At 42.4% G+C, this 17,697-nt stretch overlaps 1 long non-coding RNA gene across 1 annotated transcript in view; it reads left to right on the plus strand.

Annotated features, from left to right (window-relative positions):
• LOC125920063 (uncharacterized) overlaps nt 1-13,460 on the plus strand; it is a 36,485-nt gene extending 23,025 nt beyond the window's left edge. The window contains exons 3-4 of the long non-coding RNA XR_007456938.1: nt 9,628-9,705; nt 12,756-13,460. This is a non-coding gene — a long non-coding RNA (uncharacterized LOC125920063). The remainder of the gene's footprint in view (nt 1-9,627; nt 9,706-12,755) is intronic.
• Nucleotides 13,461-17,697: the final 4,237 nt, after the last annotated feature.

Here is a 17,697-nt window from a genome sequence, read left to right on the forward strand (position 1 = left end):
AGAAAAAATGAAATACGGCCTTTTGTAGCAACATGGATGGAACTGGAGAGTGTGATGCTAAGTGAAATAAGCCATACAGAGAAAGACAGATACCATATGGTTTCACTCTTATGTGGATCCTGAGAAACGTAACAGAAACCCATGGGGGAGGGGAAGGAAAAAAAAAAAAAAGAGGTTAGAGTGGGAGAGAGCCAAAGCATAAGAGACTGTTAAAAACTGAGAACAAACTGAGGGTTGATGGGGGGTGGGAGGGAGGGCAGGGTGGGTGATGGGTATTGAGGAGGGCACCTTTGGGATGAGCACTGGGTGTTGTATGGAAACCAATTTGACAGTAAATTTCATATATTAAAAAATAAAAAATTAAAAAAAATTAAAAAAAAAAAGAATTGGGGAAATGAAGAGGTTTTGTACGTATGTGATGGTATTGTGGGATTTCTTTCACTTTATAATTCATTTCACAATAATAATAGTAATAATAATAATAATAGCCAATGTTTATTGAACACTTGCTTACTATATCCCAAGCACCATTTTAAGCACTTCATATATAATTAATTTAGTCTCTACACCATCCTTTAAGGTAAGTAACTATTGATATCCTTGTTTTATAGATGAAGAAACTGAAGCACAGGCATTGACCCTGTGCCATAAGTCACCCACCTAGTAAGTGGCACAGCTGGGTGGGTAGGATCTAGGAGACCATACATTTAACCCTCTTGCTCTCCTACCTCTCAATTTTACTTCTTTCACATTTAATAAAATAAAGTAGCAATATATATTATTTTCTTTTCCAATCCCCTCTCTCTTCTGTCTTCCCCTTTTCCCTCTCCCTCATGTTTTCCCTCTTTTTGCCATTTGTTGACTATCTATTCTGCCCCAAACAATGCAGGGTGTCAGGGATACAGAGGCAAATCTAAAATTTTTTTAATGTTTATTTATTTTTGACAGAGAGAGAGATAGACAGAGCATGAGCAGGGGAGGGGCAGAGAGAGGGAGGCACAGAATCCAAAGCAGGCTCCAGGCTCTGAGCTGTCAGCACAGAGCCCAATGTGGGGCTCAAACTGACAGACTGTGAGATCATGACCTGAGCTGAAGTCGGATGCTCAACCAACTGAGCACCCAGGCTCTCCTACAAAGGCAAATCTAAAAAAACAGCATACACAGAAAAGTAAGGGAACACAGATAAGGAACACTAGCCATTATGGAGAGAGAGGGTCAAAGAAGTCTTCCTGGAATTGATGACCTTGAGCTTAGTTTTGAAGAGTGAATAGAAATTAACTATTGTGACACAGCAAGGCTGGGAGCCACAACCACAGGCTCTGGAGTCTGATCTATGTTCATTCCAATCAAGTTGTGTACAACCTTGGGAAAGTTACTTAAAATCTTCCAGCTTCAATCCCCTCATATATGGAATGGGCATCATAACACCTACCTCTCATGACTATTATGGAAATTTTAAATGATGAATTATGGAAAGCATCCAGCTCACAGCCAACCTTAATGCTCTGGCTGTTATTATGATTGTTCATAATCTCACTAGTAGTAAGCGAAATAGAACAGCTAGATAATAAGGCTGAGCAAAACAATAGAGTCATTTTCTGGATAAGGAAATGGAGATCCAGAGGGAGGCCTATGTCACACAGGCTTAGTGACGGTTGGAATTGGAATCTGGATCCTTCAAGAGTTCTACCGTTTTCCCTTCACTTGTCTGGTATTCTAAACTCTCCTGTCGATAAATCAGTCTATTTAATTCCCTGGCTTAATGAGTATTTCCCAAACTTTACAATTGTTGACATTCCCTATTTGTGACTTTTGCCACATTCTTGTAATAATGTCCTTTATATTATTACTTACTTAAAATTTTTCTTCAGATACACTCATTTTTACTAAAAAATATCAAATGGAAATTTTATATCACCATTATGAACAGAAAACCAATCACAGGCTTGTGGCATAATAAATTATATTTCATCTAAGGCACATTAAAATAAATACCAAACTATTAAAATAAAAGATGTTTCATCTAAATTATCTGCACTTCCCCAGTGGAATGTATACCACATCTTGGGAAATACTGGCCTGTGTAATTAATCAGTGAACTCTTTTCATTTCATGGAACTTCTAGATTATGTCCAAATCTATCCTAAAGTGAAACTTCCCTTTGCAGTGGCTGGTTTATAACTCCGAAGGAAGAAAGCAAGACTCACCTCACTCCCTGGCCTGCTACTGACCCACTATTATTCGTATCAGCTACTTTTGTTAGTGTCTCTAGTTGAACAGTAGCCTCTCCTATTTTTGCTATTTCTTCATCCTCTTGAGTTTTAGCTATTCTGGCATAGAATACATACTAAGAAGCTAACATGATGCTTTAGTTCCATTTATTTGGAAATTTCAACTCCCTGCTTCCAGTAGATTCTATCCCCTAGACTTGGAGTTTAGAGTTGGAATAACCTAGATGAATCCCTACCTAAAAGGGACCACTGGTGATGAATTGCAACCTTCCAAATGGGCCCACCTCCAGTGCCTGCCAGAGGGCCTAGCACAGGTAAGCCTCCAGTAGTCCTCACCAGAACCAATTGAGGTAGAGGTGACTTTGGCTAGAGGTGCTGCCACTAGGTGGACAGAGATGGCAACTGCACCATTCTCACCTGCCAATTAAGTCAGAGCTTTGGCTCCAGCACTTTCCCTGGCGGAGCCTGCCCGGCTCCCTCATTCTCTTGACACTCTCTATTCCCCTCCCTCCAAGTCCTCCTCTGGGTGAGTGAGCACTGGGGATGTTTGCATACCAAACACTTGGCTAATAGATATTCTGTCACAATCTGCTCAACAAATGTTAGGTTTTTTGTGTTTGGGGTTTTTTGTTTTGCCTTTTGTGTATGTGTGTGTGTGCACATACACGTGTGTGGTGTGTGTGTGTGTGTGTGTGTGTGTGTGTATCACTTTGGTTGTATTTTTAGCCAGGTTGGGGAAGGAAAAGAAGGAGTTACTCTGGAAGGCAGAAAATGTATTGCCAGGTCTTTCTTGCCTGGCATTCTCCTAAGTGGCTGTGAACGCCTTTAACAGATGGAGTTCAGGATATGCTCAGATCTGATTTTATCAGCATATATCCTGGGCAAGTTCAACGTGAGGATGAAGACTTCCTTTGTGCTTCTTTATGTGTTGTATTGCCACTCTTTATTGTTAGTACACTCATCTCATTTTAAGGAAGCCAGCCCTGCTCAGCCATGATAGACACCTGTGTGGGAGTCACATAACAATGTCTGATACTCCACTGCAACAGGAGACATGGCAGTCCTGGCCCAGCACTTGGTAGTGGATCCCCCAAGCCCCCATCGGCAGGAAGCACATCTTATTCTTATATGTGAGTGCAAGATTGTTCTTGGTAATCAAGAGAGAAATTAAAACAAACCCAGACGGAATAGCCATCCTCAAAGACTGCCAGTAACACCCAGAATTGCCCATAATTCTTCTATCTGAAGGGCCTTAGGCTTCATGATGAAAACAGAAATAGGAGGTTATATGTTATTATTGATATGGCCTTTATCATTATAATTGGACACTGCACTTCACTTCTCAGTAAACATTAACTTGAAGAAGCAACTACCACCCTGAATGGCGTGTGGTGCAGTGGATAGAGCCTGGACTCTTGGATCAGAAGATAAATAGAGTATCTATTTCCACAGAACTGCTATTAGCTTCTGTTTTCACCCAGTTCAGATGGGTGTACAATACTTCATTCTCATGCACGGAGACTGGGGAGAATCCTGTCAGACAGAACTTAAATAACTTCATCGGTCCATCCAGTGAAGGCAGACTTTCCTTTCTAGAAAACCACACACCTACTCTGACTTATGGAAACCTCCATTCCCATATCCCACAACCAAATATGGCACCAAAATGGATTTAGTCATCTCTCTGAGAGGAAAGAATAGAGTGAACCTTCACTAATCCAGGCAATTTAATTCCCCTTTAATGGGAATTAAATTAAGATCTCAATAATACATGATGACAGTTCTGCTTTCTAGTCTTATATAGAAATCATGCCTCTGGCTCTAAATCCCAGTTATCGCTGACAGAGGAAGTGAACCATTGATCAAGTAATAGAGTTGCCATGTTGTAGGGAGTAGAAGGAGTGGAAAGAAGAGATTGATGACCAGGTGGTGGAATAAATAAGTACTGGGCGTGAGACTTCTTAAGTCAGACAGGGATGCCAGGCTGGGCAGGAGGGATAGTTACTTGGGGAATTACGAGCAAGCTCGTAATTGTACTTTATGGAGTTGTATGAACCTGGGACACAGTAAACACTAAATTTCATAGAATCTCATCGCTGGAAGAAACCTTTAATTTCATCTGGTCACATTTCCCAAGAGACGCCTGAGAGCCCTCTACAGACTCAGTTTACTAGAAAATGTTTCTGATTTTAAACAGTTTGCTAAAGAAAACCCAGCAGAGACTTTTTAAGTAACCCCCATTTGTTATAGTTATGATTATTACTTCATGACCCTGGGAAAGTCACTTCGTTTTTGTGGGCTTTTGCTCAAAACTGTGACCTCTCTGGCTATTAGTTTCTGCATCTATAAATAACAACCCCAGATCTCTCCTGCCTGCCCCTCAGCATGGATAACACGCTAAAGAAGACAACAGAAGTGGAAGTGTCTTGGTAACCATAAGGTATGGTGTACTTTTTAAAACATAAAGAGTGTTGCTATTACCTCTATATTCTCTCACCAGCGACATGCCCCATGCTGTACAAGAGTAGCAGTGTTTTATCCCTCTCCATTCTACGACAGGGTTCCTCACCTTGCCCATAATTCTTTTTATGGAGTTACCCACAGATGGGTCCCTACAAGAGCGTTCACCAAGGGATCCTGTGCTTTTTCATGACAAACAAGGAATGGGCTTGTGCCCATGCAGTGCCTGCCACCTGCAGAGGAAGGGCCAGCATGCACAGGGGCTTTTGGCAGGAACAGCCATCTTCTTGCTCCTCCCCACATTCTTGACAAGGACCACCTGTCCACAGGCCTCTATCAGCATGGGTGAACCTTAATGAGCCCAGCAGTAGCAACCCACACAGAGAGAGGTTCCTCCTAGTCCTCAGTTTTCAGTCACAGTGGAACCTCATAATGGCACAGACTGTTGTTCATTTTAACAGGCATTTAGTAAGTGTTTGTTATGAGTCAGGTCCTGTGCTTGCCACGGGGGATATGAGATGAGTCAGACATGCTGCCTTCCCCTAAGACCTCACAGTTTAGTGGGAGAAACAGACTCATGAGTGTCAAACACAGGATGTGTTATGACCAAAGCCCGGACGGTGTTCGGGCATAGCCGCTGGATCACTTCTTAAGTCAGGCTGAGGGCTCTGGGTTGACTTCTCAGAAGAGAAGAGATTTAAAGGGAACCTTCACAGGGGTGTAGAAATTCCCCAGGGGAAAGGGGGTGGGGTGGGGATTTCAGACAGCAGGAGCTGCAAGTACAAAGGCAGAGATGTGGGAGGACAGCTTGGTTCTGGGTAACAGGGAGGCCGGAGTGTGTGGTGTGATGCACACCAGGGAGTGAAAAGACTTGAAATCAGAAAGGTAGTGGGGGCCCAAGCAGCAGGCCTGTATGATGTCATGGGAAGCACCGAAGGATTTTAGGGAGGAGAATGTCATGGTCAGGTAAGGTTCTTTGAGCAGTTAGGTCTCAGTGTAAGGGCTGGGTGGGGAAACAGAGGGAAGACAAATTAACTGAGAGTATTGCAGGAGGGGATGGATTCTAGAGAGATTTAGGGAGTAGAGTTGATAGATCTTATTATGAGAAGGTCTAAGAGCTTCTGGCACAGGAAATTAAAAGAGAAAGAGGGCAGACTGAAATTTTAGTGAGGGCCCACAGGTAAGATGACAAGATATCTTGCATCAACTTGACTTCCAACTTCTTGACTGCCCGATCAAGATGGCCTATGGAATGTTTGTGGACAGGAGGTCAAAAGCTCTTTTTTACAAATGATTTTTAAAGCTGCAGAGGTGGAGTCAGCAGATTTGGCTGACAGAGCCAGTATTTCCTTCCTTCTTCTCTCATGCTCCACATGTCTTAGTCCCAAAACCAATTGCTTTGTCAAGGAGGATGTCTTCCCCAAATAGAAAAAGGCCACATTTTGGTTAAGGATTGGCAAATAGCTGTGCTAAGATCTCCTTGCTAAGTCCTATCTGGATTCATGCATTATCACTAAGAACTGTACAGTTCGGAATACTCTGCTGCCTATAGCATACAGTTACAGACCAAGCATGGGGCAAATTCCCAAAAGAATTGATATTTGAGCTGGGTCTTGGAGGAAAGCAAAGGAAAAACAAATGCACTAAAATGATATCTTACCCGGTCTGGCACCTAGAGTGCTCTGAAGGTGGGCTGTCCAATAGAACTTTCTGCAGTGATGGAAATGTTCTTCCGTACTATCCAATAGGGTGACCACTAGTTGCATGTGGCTATTGAACACTTGATATGTGACTAATATGATTGAGGAACTGACTTTTTAACTTAATTCGTATTACTTTAAACTTAAATAGCCACTCTAGCTAGTGGCTACCATATTGGACAGCACAGCTCTGGAGTACATTTGGCATGCCCAGATTCTGTTTTACATGCTCATTCTTTGCTTCATTCTCCTTGTGACCCTCCCCTGTCCCTATTCTCGTCTGCCTAGTCCTTCCAGTTTGATGTACTAATTGGCTGTCGTCCAGCTTCCAACATTGGTTCTGTTTCCTGGTTATTGATTTTCTCTCTCATCACAACAGATACCTAGATAAAGTAGGATTCAGAGAATCCTGTCTTGCCACATTGGGCCCTTCAACAGGCCTTATTCACTCCTTTTCCTTGGTTTCTTTTCTCGGCCACTTTAGCCAGTTGGTAACCTGGACTATTCTTGGATGTTTTCCCTCCCTGACAACCTGAGTTAGAGGATGGGACAGTTGGAAAAAATGGAGGGTGGGGAGGGAGGGTTATAACAATAAATACTTTGAATAAATACTTGGATTTGAGGTCTCTGGTAACAGGTAAAGGCCTGTTTACCTCCATCCTGAGGCCTTTTCTGTTGGTCATTTTTAACTTTGATTTGTATAAAGATAGCAGTATCAATAGATTGATTACATTTGTGGATGAAAAGGATGGATTCAGAGTACAAAAAAAGGCTCTTGATAGGCCAAAGCATTTGGCCAAATTTAACAAGACGAAATGTAATGATGACAAATCCCAGATCCTGTGTTTGGGTCTAAATGGCTAATTACCTATGTACCAATGCACAGTTTAGAAAGCTTGGTGTTTTTTTGCTGATTATTAATCAGTGTTGGATACCAAGAAAGGTAATATACTCTGGGAAAGTACTATAGAATCCTATCCAACAAGCAAGTTCTTATCCAAGAGAGATCTGCTCATTTCCATACCAATCAGACCACACCTGGATCATTGTTTCAGGTTCTGAGCTCGCACTTTTAAAAAGGTGGGGGGAGGGGAGGGACATTGATAAACTAGCCACAGTGGTCAAGGGACAGGAAACCTATCATATATGAACTGGAACAACTGAGCCTTAGGAGAGCAGACCATAGGGACAGGGTCACTGTCCTCAGTCTCTGCAGGGCAGTAACAGAACAGAGAGCAGACATGCTTTAAGGGGCTCCAGAGGGCAGAGCAAAAAACAAATGAGTGAAAATTCAAGCGGACTTCAGCTCAGTGGGAGGAAAATGTTTCCAATTGAACTGTGATTTTTGGCAGTTTAATCTACAGAGGCAGAGTCTGGTAGAGACCCTGGAGGAACAATGTTAAACATGCCCCAAAGCCAGTCTGCTCAAATATGGATTGTCTCTATCGTGATGGATGGCTCATTCAAATGTGTAGGCCCTACACTTGCTGACCCCGTTTAGCTTGCAGGTTCTATATTAAGTGTCAGATTCTTCTCATTCTAGCTCAGCATTCTAATTAAATAACCTTGGCTCCTTGCATGTGGAAAACAGGTTTCAAGCACAGAACCTCTAGCACCAAGCAGAATGGCAACATAATTTTAGCTCCTGAGCAAAATGGGTCTCACAATAGCGTCAGTATGGCATGCACATTAACATTTGAATATGCTGTATAATAAGCATGCTAATTACTCTGAGAATACTTGAAGAATAAAATCAGCCGTGATCATTAGAAGAGAAAGGGGCTAGCAATTTATAGCATGGCTGCTGCTTGATATTCAAAAATACATGACGGCTCTCCTCACAGGTAAAAGGTAATTACTGTGATTATAAACTGTAATGATAGTGGCAGGAAGTGATCAGAATTTTATTGGAAGTAAGGATGCAGTACACTTGTGTTTTTTGTTGTTCTTGGTTTCTTTTTAACCACATTCAGATTTTAATTTTTTTAAATTTTTTTAATTTAATTAATTTTTTTTTTTTATTTACATCCAGGTTAGTTAGCATGTAGTGCAACAATGATTTCAGGAGTAGATTCATTAGTGCCCCTTACCCATTTAGCCCATCCCCCTTCCCACAACCCCTCCAGTAACCCTCAGTTTGTTCTCCATATTTATGAGTCTCTTCTGTTTTGTCCCCCTCCCTGTTTTCATATTATTTTTGTTTCCCTTCCCTTATGTTCATCTGTTTTGTCTCTTAAAGTCCTCATATGAGTGAAGTCATAATGATTTTTGTCTTTCTCGGACTAATTTCACTTAGCATAATACCCTCCAGTTCCATCCACATAGTTGCAAATGGCAAGATTTCATTCTTTTTGATTGCCAAGTAATACTCCATTGTATGTGTATATATATATACATATATATATACCACATCTTTTTTTTTTAAATTTTTTCTCAATGTTCATTTATTTTTTTTGAGACAGAGAGAGACAGAGTATGAACGGGGGAGGGTCAGAGAGAGAGGGAGACACAGAATCCGAAACAGGCTCCAGGCTCCGAGCTGTTGGCACAGAGCCCGACGTAGGGCTCGAACTCACGGACTGCAAGATCATGACCTGAGCCGGAGTCAGATGCTCAACTGACTGAGCCACCCAGGCGCCCCACCGCATCTTTTTTATCCATTCATCCATCGATGGACATTTGGGCTCTTTCCATACTTTGGCTATTGGTGATAGCGCTGCTATAAACATTGGGATGCATGTGTCCCTTCAAAACAGCATACCTGTATCCTTTGGATAAATACCTAGTAGTGCAATTGCTGGGTTGTAGAGCAGTTCTATTTTTAATTTTTTGAGGAAGCCTCCATACTGTTTTCCAGAGTGGCTGCACCAGTTCGACTTATTACTAATAAAAATGTGTCCCCATTTCGATGCTTGGTTCGTTTGAGCAGTTTAGATGTGAACCCATTGCTATATTGCTAATCTCAACTCTGCAGAAAACGGCTGGCAGGGTTTACAAGGGTGATGAGGAGCTGGGAGAGGGCGGGCCTCAGGTTGGACGTGGGGCCATGATAATCACCTTGTGCTAGGTTAGAAGCTGTACTGGGGACCTGGTACCCCGTGCCTTGCATGACCTAGACTAGCAGTTCTCAACGTCTCATCTGCAGACCTCTCAGGGATCCTGCTGCTCTTTCAGGAGGTCCATAAGACCAAATTGTTTGTATAATAATATTAAGGTGTTATTTGTCTTTCTCACAGTATTGAACAACTACATACTGTATGATTCAACTTATATGAAATGTCCCAAACAGGCAAATCTATAGAGACAGAACACAGGTAAGCCATTGCCAGAGATCAGGGGAGGCCCTGAAGGGAGAGCGATTGCTTGATGGGTACAGAGTTTCCTTTTGGGGTGAGGAAACTGTTCTGGAACTAGGTAGTGGTGATTGTGAATTTCCGAAATGTCACAGAATTGTATACTTTAAAATAGTTAAAACGGGGAGTGCCTGGGTGGCTCAGTCGGTTAGACATCTGACTTCGGCTCAGGTCATGATCTCACAGTTCATGGGTTGGAGACCCGTGTTGGGCTCTGTGCTGGCAGCTCAGAGCCTGGAGCCTGCTTCAGATTCTATGTCTCCCTCTTTCTCTGCCCCTCCCCTGCTCACACTCTGTGTCTCTTTCTCTCTCTTTCTCAAAAATAAATAAACATAAATTTTTTTTAAATAGTTAAAATGGTGAGTTTTAAGTTACGTGAATTTTACAACATTAAAAAAAAAAAAAAAACGAGAGAGGGAGAAAGTTTGCAGATTGTCCCGCATAAGAAATTCTTCCTATGCAGAATTTTTAAGCTTCTTGAGGGTTTTCTAGTCATGGAAGTTCTCCTGTTTGTGAGGCCCTTTCAATAGCTATAATTCTTTTTTTTTAAATTTTTTTCAACGTTTTTTATTTATTTTTGGGACAGAGAGAGACAGAGCATGAACGGGGGAGGGGCAGAGAGAGAGGGAGACACAGAATCGGAAACAGGCTCCAGGCTCCGAGCCATCAGCCCAGAGCCTGACGCGGGGCTCGAACTCACGGACCACGAGATCGTGACCTGGCTGAAGTCGGACGCTTAACCGACTGCGCCACCCAGGCGCCCCACAATAGCTATATTTCTTATAGTTAGGAAACATTTTTCTTATTTCCTGGACAAGCGAGGCTATTTAAAACCATTTCTTTGGACTTTGCCTAATGCTTTATCCTTTTGCCTTATCCTTTCTATCAGCCTGGAAAGCTACTACTTATCTTTGAAGCCCATCTAAAAATGACACTCCCTTGGTGAAATGTTCCTGGGCCTCCAGCCCCAACCCTACCCCAGGAAGAATTGGCCCCTTTCCCCCAGTCTGGGTTCTTATAGTACTTTGGTGATATTCCTTATATCATATTCCTGATGCAAGGAATTGTATCACAGTTACTCACAATAAATCATTTTTTTTTTTTTTTTTGTTAATGTATCTGTCTCTCCTAAAAGGTGACTCTTAAGAGCGGGAGTATTTCTCATTACCCCAAAATCCCAGTACACACACAGACACACACAGACACACACACACAGCTCTCCAAATGTGGTACCAATTAATAACTTTATATTAAGTACTTAAAGTTTTTTTATTCATTTATTTTGAGAGAGAGAGAGCACGTGTGCAAACAGGGAAGAAGCAGAGAGAGAGGGAGAGAGAGAGAATCCTAAGCAGGCTCTCACAGAGTCTGATGCAGGGCTTGAACCCACAAACTGTGAGATCATGACCTGAGTGGAAATCCAGAGTCAGATGCTCAACTGACTGAGCCACCCAGGTGCCCCTTAAGTATTTTTAAAAGGGCTTTACAAACATTGACTCATTTAATCCTTATAACTTTATATACATACATTTTATAGATGGTTCACCTGAGGAAACAAAAACTTTGGGGCACAAGATGTTAAAACAGCAAAGTTGCGTGACAGTAAAACCACATTATAGCTTGGCACATGGTTGGTGCTCAATAAATGCCTATTCTGGCAAAAGAAAAACTGGCTAAGAACATTAGGTAAATAAAAGAGTTCTATTCTTATGACTTGTTAAATGTTTGTATATAGTTTTTAGACTTCACAGAGTGTTAGAGCTGGGAGGGACCTTGGCTATCTCCCTGTGCAAGTTAGAGATAGGGCAGGGGTGCTCCCAGGCGGTCCTGTGGAAGAAACATGGTCCTGGAGCTGAAGCGGGGAGATCAGGAGCGGGGAAAGAGGTCTCCCAGAAGCGGAGAGAGTGAATAAGTTAACCGTGAGAGATGGTAGCTTAAGACAATTATTCAACCAGCACTAAGGAAACCCCCTACCCAGGAGAAAGGCCAGGGGAAGGCAGGAGAACTAAGAGATGGGAGAGCCACAGAGCAGCACAAGATGCCCCAGAGCATGCATGCTCTACAGGGGATACTCAGAGTCTCAAACCAAAGAGCACAAGGCTTCCCGCAAAAACCAGCTGTATCTCTTTATCCCACATCACCCTGATAGATCTTCCCAGAAGCAACTACCGCCAACTCAGCTTCTGATTTTTACCTCCATGTTTATAAACACGTTTCTGTTGCTTTACCTTGGTTTTCCCACTTTAGACATTATATATTGAGTTCCTAGTATTAGAAGATTAGGGTTTAGCTCTCCAATGCCACCCCTAAAAACCAGGTGTGCACCAGTCAACTGGAAGCCAAGTGGCCCATCTGAAAGGGAGGCAGCTCCTACTTATCAGGTTACTGCCAGGAATCCAGCTCCAGGCTGACAGTATGGATCAAAGTATGTTAATTTGTAAGTAATCAAAACACAGCCCCAAAACTGCCTTAACAATGAAGCTTCCACCAGAAGTTCAGGGTGACTCAAGCTTCCAGGTTGGTTTGATTCAGCCGAACACCAATGTCATCAATGCTGACTTCCATGTGAGTTGGCTGCCAACAACAGTCCACAAGCTCCTCACCCATATCCAGACAGGTGAAAGTCATTTCTGGAAGCCTCCTTAGCAAACCTCTGTTGGTCTAGATTGGGTCATGTGCCTGTAGTGGATACTGGGGAGGTCTCCTCAGTTCCCCTTTTCAGGGCAGGCATAGCTGCTAGGAATATTCTGGCAGTCAGTCTCAGGTCTCAAAAAGCCACTTCCCCCAAGGTTTTACAAAGTTTTACCTCTTCCCGGGTGCAGCCTGAGGCCAGCAACTGGTTGATGTAGGAATACAAATGCCTGGCTCCTGTACTTCAATTTGGGACAATTCTGAAAGGCCATCCCCATTCTCAAGTTCCTGGTGGGATCAGCTGAGGCCTTGGTTGTAACTACACTGCAGTTAGCTGGTCAGCTTCTCACGCCCACTCTGTTCTCTTCATGTCCCCACAGGTGTCTGTCCTGAGAACTCTCCTCAATAAACCTGTGTGTGCTAATTCTCCATCTTGGATTCTGTTCCCAGGGACCCCAGTCTAAGACAGTGCCAGCTTCTGAATCAACAAAGGTGACAAGAGGTGGGACTATGCTGATGAAGTAGGACTAGTTTGCACGCCATGTTATAGACCAGGGCTGGGATCAATCTCTCCCAAAGCACATGGGCTGAAGCAGAGAGGATAGGGACTGAAACAAAACTGAATTGTTAATAAAAAAGAGAAAAATCATATTGGGGAGGAAATGATACAGATTTTTTTGATCTTTCAAGAGAAGCCAGAATCTCATGATGTTTTAACATTGGAAACTAACTGCGATGTTTTTAAATGTTGATGAAGAGCCGAGAAGACATTGCCCAACATTTCAGCAGTTTGCAATCTTGGCCAGAAAGAACACGGGTATAGTTTGTAGCCCCAGAGAGCAAAGCTAGGACTGATAGTTATGTGAAATCAAGATTTCAGTTCGACCTGATGAACAGTTTCCTAATGATTTGAGCAATATGAAAATGGAATGAAGCATCTCAGGAGGAGGTGAATTCTTTGGCACCAAGGTTCATGTTTGGGTCTTCTTAGAATTTGAAGTATATGATCTTTGAGATCCTATTCATTGATATCCATAGAACATGTCCTATATTCACAAAATATCACTGATACACCCTTATCCCAATATTAAATTTTTTTTTCAACGTTTTTTATTTATTTTTGGGACAGAGAGAGACAGAGCATGAACGCGGGAGGGGCAGAGAGAGAGGGAGACACAGAATCAGAAACAGGCTCCAGGCTCCGAGCCATCAGCCCAGAGCCTGAAGCGGGGCTCGAACTCACGGACCGCGAGATCGTGACCTGGCTGAAGTCGGACGCTTAACCGACTGCGCCACCCAGGCGCCCCTCCTTATCCCAATATTAACAGCAACCAGAATTGGGATTGTACCAATAGGACTACTGAAACACGACTCAGTTTCCTTTTCATGGAATACACTTGACTTATCACTTCTGGATATTTACTTAAGTATCAAGGGGAACAAAGGTATCTTGTCTTAGATATAAAGATGCCACTAGCAAATCCTGTACAGATATCACATCATGATAACCTCTAGCATTATATTCTAGCATGTCAGAGATGGAAGCATCTCAAAGATCATGCAGTCCTGTTCCATTTAATGGGAGACACAGAGAGGGGAAGGAACTTAAATTACACAGTAAAACCATGACCAGGATCTGGATATCTTTACTCTTGGAGCACAGTTCTTCCCACTGCAACTCAGATGACATATTTTGTTGTCATTAAGCTGAAATAATTCCCCATCACCCAGCTATCCCAGAATGACAGTACTTCTGGTCTAATGGACTTTAAGGTTCTAGGAGGAAGCCAGTCTCTGGCGGCCATTCCCTTTCAGTGGCCTAGAATGCCCAACTATTTGTAAAGATTGTTTCTTTCATTATGTTTAGTGGTTACTTGTTTTAAAGGTATTAGGTCCACATGGTTCCAAATTCAGTGTTCTTTCCACGATGTCACTATGCCTGGAAAAAAACGCCATGGTTTTAGCCACCAGGAGCAGGATGAAAGGTACAAGTGGGCCTGGAGGGCAGGCTGAGCCACTGAACCATGGCTTCTTAAATTCCCTAATAGGACAGAGCCTGCAGAGGGACTGATTGGCCCAAGCTATAAAGAGAAGAGGGACTCAACAGGGAGATGACCACCTTGAAACAGGACTTGTCTCATCGTGCTCCTTCATCCCATACCTCTAATCTGACACAAAGCCCTTTTGAGTCTTCCTGAGAAATATTTATCCTGCCTGGCCCTCCCTCTTTCCTCTCACAGAAAAAACAACAACAACAACAACAACAACAACAACAACAAAGACACAAAAACCTGATTTGGACTTGAGTTACCCCACATGTAGGTTATTGTCACAGGCTTTTAGTTCACTTCCTCTGGGTTGCAGGAATAGCCTAAACCGAAATGAGCATGTATTACATCTGGTTTTCATTTATAGCATGTGTGTAAATTATGCTGGTCTTTTAAAAAGCCTAGATTTTTACCCTTCAACTCCACGTAGTAAAAGAAACTCCATAAGTGCCACGCAAAGACTTGCTCCAGCTCAGAAACAAGGCTGGTCACCAAAAAGAAGAAACTTGCTCAGAAAATGGATAAACAAGGTGCATTGTATTTATACATTAGTATACTCTTCATTAATACAAAGAAGTGAGCTACTGATGCACCCAGCAACCCAGATAAATCTCAAAAGTACCATGTTGAGTGAAAGAAGTCAGATATAAGAGAGTACCTGTAGTATGATTTCATTCATATGAAGTTCAAGAACAGGCAAAATCATCTCCTGGGGATATAATTTGGGATAAGGGTTGCCTCTGATAGGGCATGGGAAGGGATACAGGGGAATGTACTTTCTAACTTAATTGGGGTGTTGGTCACACATGGGTATACCTTTGTTAAAACTCACCAACTATATGCTTAACACCTGTACATTTTTCTGTATGTAATTATTCCTTAAATTAAGAGGCTGTTGTAGAAAGAAGAACCCAGATGTCTGGTGAAAAACAATGGCTTCTTAGCAGTCCCCTGCCCTCTCTCAACTTCTCACTAAAAAACATCTGAAGAATTGGGGAAATTCGGAGCCTCCCAGCACCATACAAAATCTGACAGAAATGCAATGCCAGCATCTTGGCATCAATTCTTCTCCTTTAAAGTACATGTTGCAGCTGGATTAAGAAAATCATATTTTAAAAAAAGGAAAGAAAATCATATCCTACCACTTTTTTTAAGGTATCTCCAGGCTATGATACTTTTTTTAAAATAAAAAATTTTAAGTTCATTTATATATTATGAGAGAGAGAGACAGAGAAAGAGCATGAGCAGTCAGGGGAGGGGGGTGGCAGAGAGAAAGGGAGAGAATCCTAAGCAGTCTCTGCACCCTCAGCACAGAGCCCCAGATGGGGCTCAAACTCACCAAATGCAAGATCATGATCTGAGCTTAACTGACCGAGCCCCCCGGGCGCCCATGTCCTACCACTTTCACTCCCTGAGCAGATGCCTGAGAAAGGGTATGAAGCTCCGTGGCCCCTCCCACACCATCTGTCCTCTGCCAACTCTGGGGACATCCAGCCCTTTGGGAACAGATCTAAGGCAGCCAGAACACCATTTCTTAGTATCCACAGCCACCAACACGAGCCTCCTCTGCCAGCTTGCTCACTGTTTAAATTTCATTTGTTTCAGATTTAATACACCAGACAGTTTTTAACACCAAATAGGTCTATAGCACTTGTTACCCAAACAGCAGCTCCTGCCCCGCCCTTCCCAGCTCACTCCCCATTCTCCCCAGACAGGGCTTCCCGTTCTTTTAGTTGTTGCCTCTGGTGTTTGCCTCCTTTTATATAAAGAATGTGGTTATATTACTCTTTGGGTTTTGTTTTTATTTGACACATTAACTATTACTATTGACTTCCTACTATGAAAAATAGGAATTTCGCTCTCTTACACCCTCACTCCTGCACAGCTTTGACTACCCCTCCTTTCAGTACTGGTTATTTATGTTAATGTGACTTCATGTTTGCAGATAAGCCACCTAAAAAACTGTATTTCTTGTACAACTTTTTATTTTTCCTGGAGTTAAGAATTACCTCCTTTCATTGTTTTCATTTCTCCATCAGAGCTATGAAATTCTCTCTCAGTGTGCTTACACAGGAGGTGATCCTTGTTTTCATTTTCCAGTATCCTCCTGGAGTCCTCTGACCTCTTGCTCAATCTGTACTGGGTTGCTCTTGAGGCCTGCCATACTGCTACCCTTGTGGGAGTATATTCTCCAGGAGCTTCATGAGGAAGAGTGCATGCAGGGTTGCTATTTTGAGATCTTTAATGTCTGAAAGCATTTTTAGTCTTCTCTCACTCTTGAATGATCATTTGACTGTATGTTAAGTACTTAGAGGACGATCCTTTTCCTCAGAATTTTCTCATAAGGCATCAATTACGCCACTGTCTTCTAGCTTCCCATGATCTATTAAGTCACATAACGTTTGATTAAAAATTTTTAATGTTTATTTACTTTTGAGAGAGAGAGAGAGAGAGCGCGCAAGTGGAGGAGGGGCAGAGAGAGAGGGAGACACAGAATCCGAAGCAGGCTCCAGGCTCCGAGCTGTCAGCACAGAGCCCGACACAGGGCTCAAACCGAGGAGCTACGAGATCATGACCTGAGCCGAAGTTGGACGCTGAACTGTCTGAGCACCCAGGAGCCCCATAACATTTGATTTTTTATCCTTAGGATACTTTTAGGATCTCTGATTTTTGGAAATCTCATCACACTATGATTTGGTGGGCCATTTCAATCTGAAAATCCAAAGGAACTGTGTTTTTTCCCTTAGGATACTTTCAGGATCTCTGTTTTTTGGAAATCTCATTACACCATGATTTGGTGGGCCATTTCAATCTGAAAATCCAAAGGAACCGTGTTGCATTATTGCTTGATAAGTTCATCCTTTACAGCTATAGGTACTGAACATACTGACATTTGAGGGTCTCTCAGTGGAAGTACCAGCTTGCTTCCTGATCACCACAGAGTGATGCCCTCTAGTCTTTAAGACCTATCAATGCACACAGAGTTTCCACTCATATTTTTAGTGCCTCTCTTGTAAATATGGATATTCAAGAATGATCAGATGCTCAGGAAAGACTAACACAAGAGCCAAAAATCTGAGTTAGTAAAAAGGAACGTGGAGAAAATGAACACAATTCAGATATGATAATAAAACTATCTCCTCAAAGAAAAGATGTTACATCAATGAAATAAAAACAGGATGCTATGAAAAATGAACAATTATAAAGAAGAAGAGAAAGCCCTCGGATATTAAAAATGTTATAGCTAAGATAAAACAAATCTGGTTATTTTAGA

This window comes from Panthera uncia, chromosome D4, assembly GCF_023721935.1.
Source record: "Panthera uncia isolate 11264 chromosome D4, Puncia_PCG_1.0, whole genome shotgun sequence".
Lineage (NCBI taxonomy): Eukaryota > Metazoa > Chordata > Mammalia > Carnivora > Felidae > Panthera > Panthera uncia.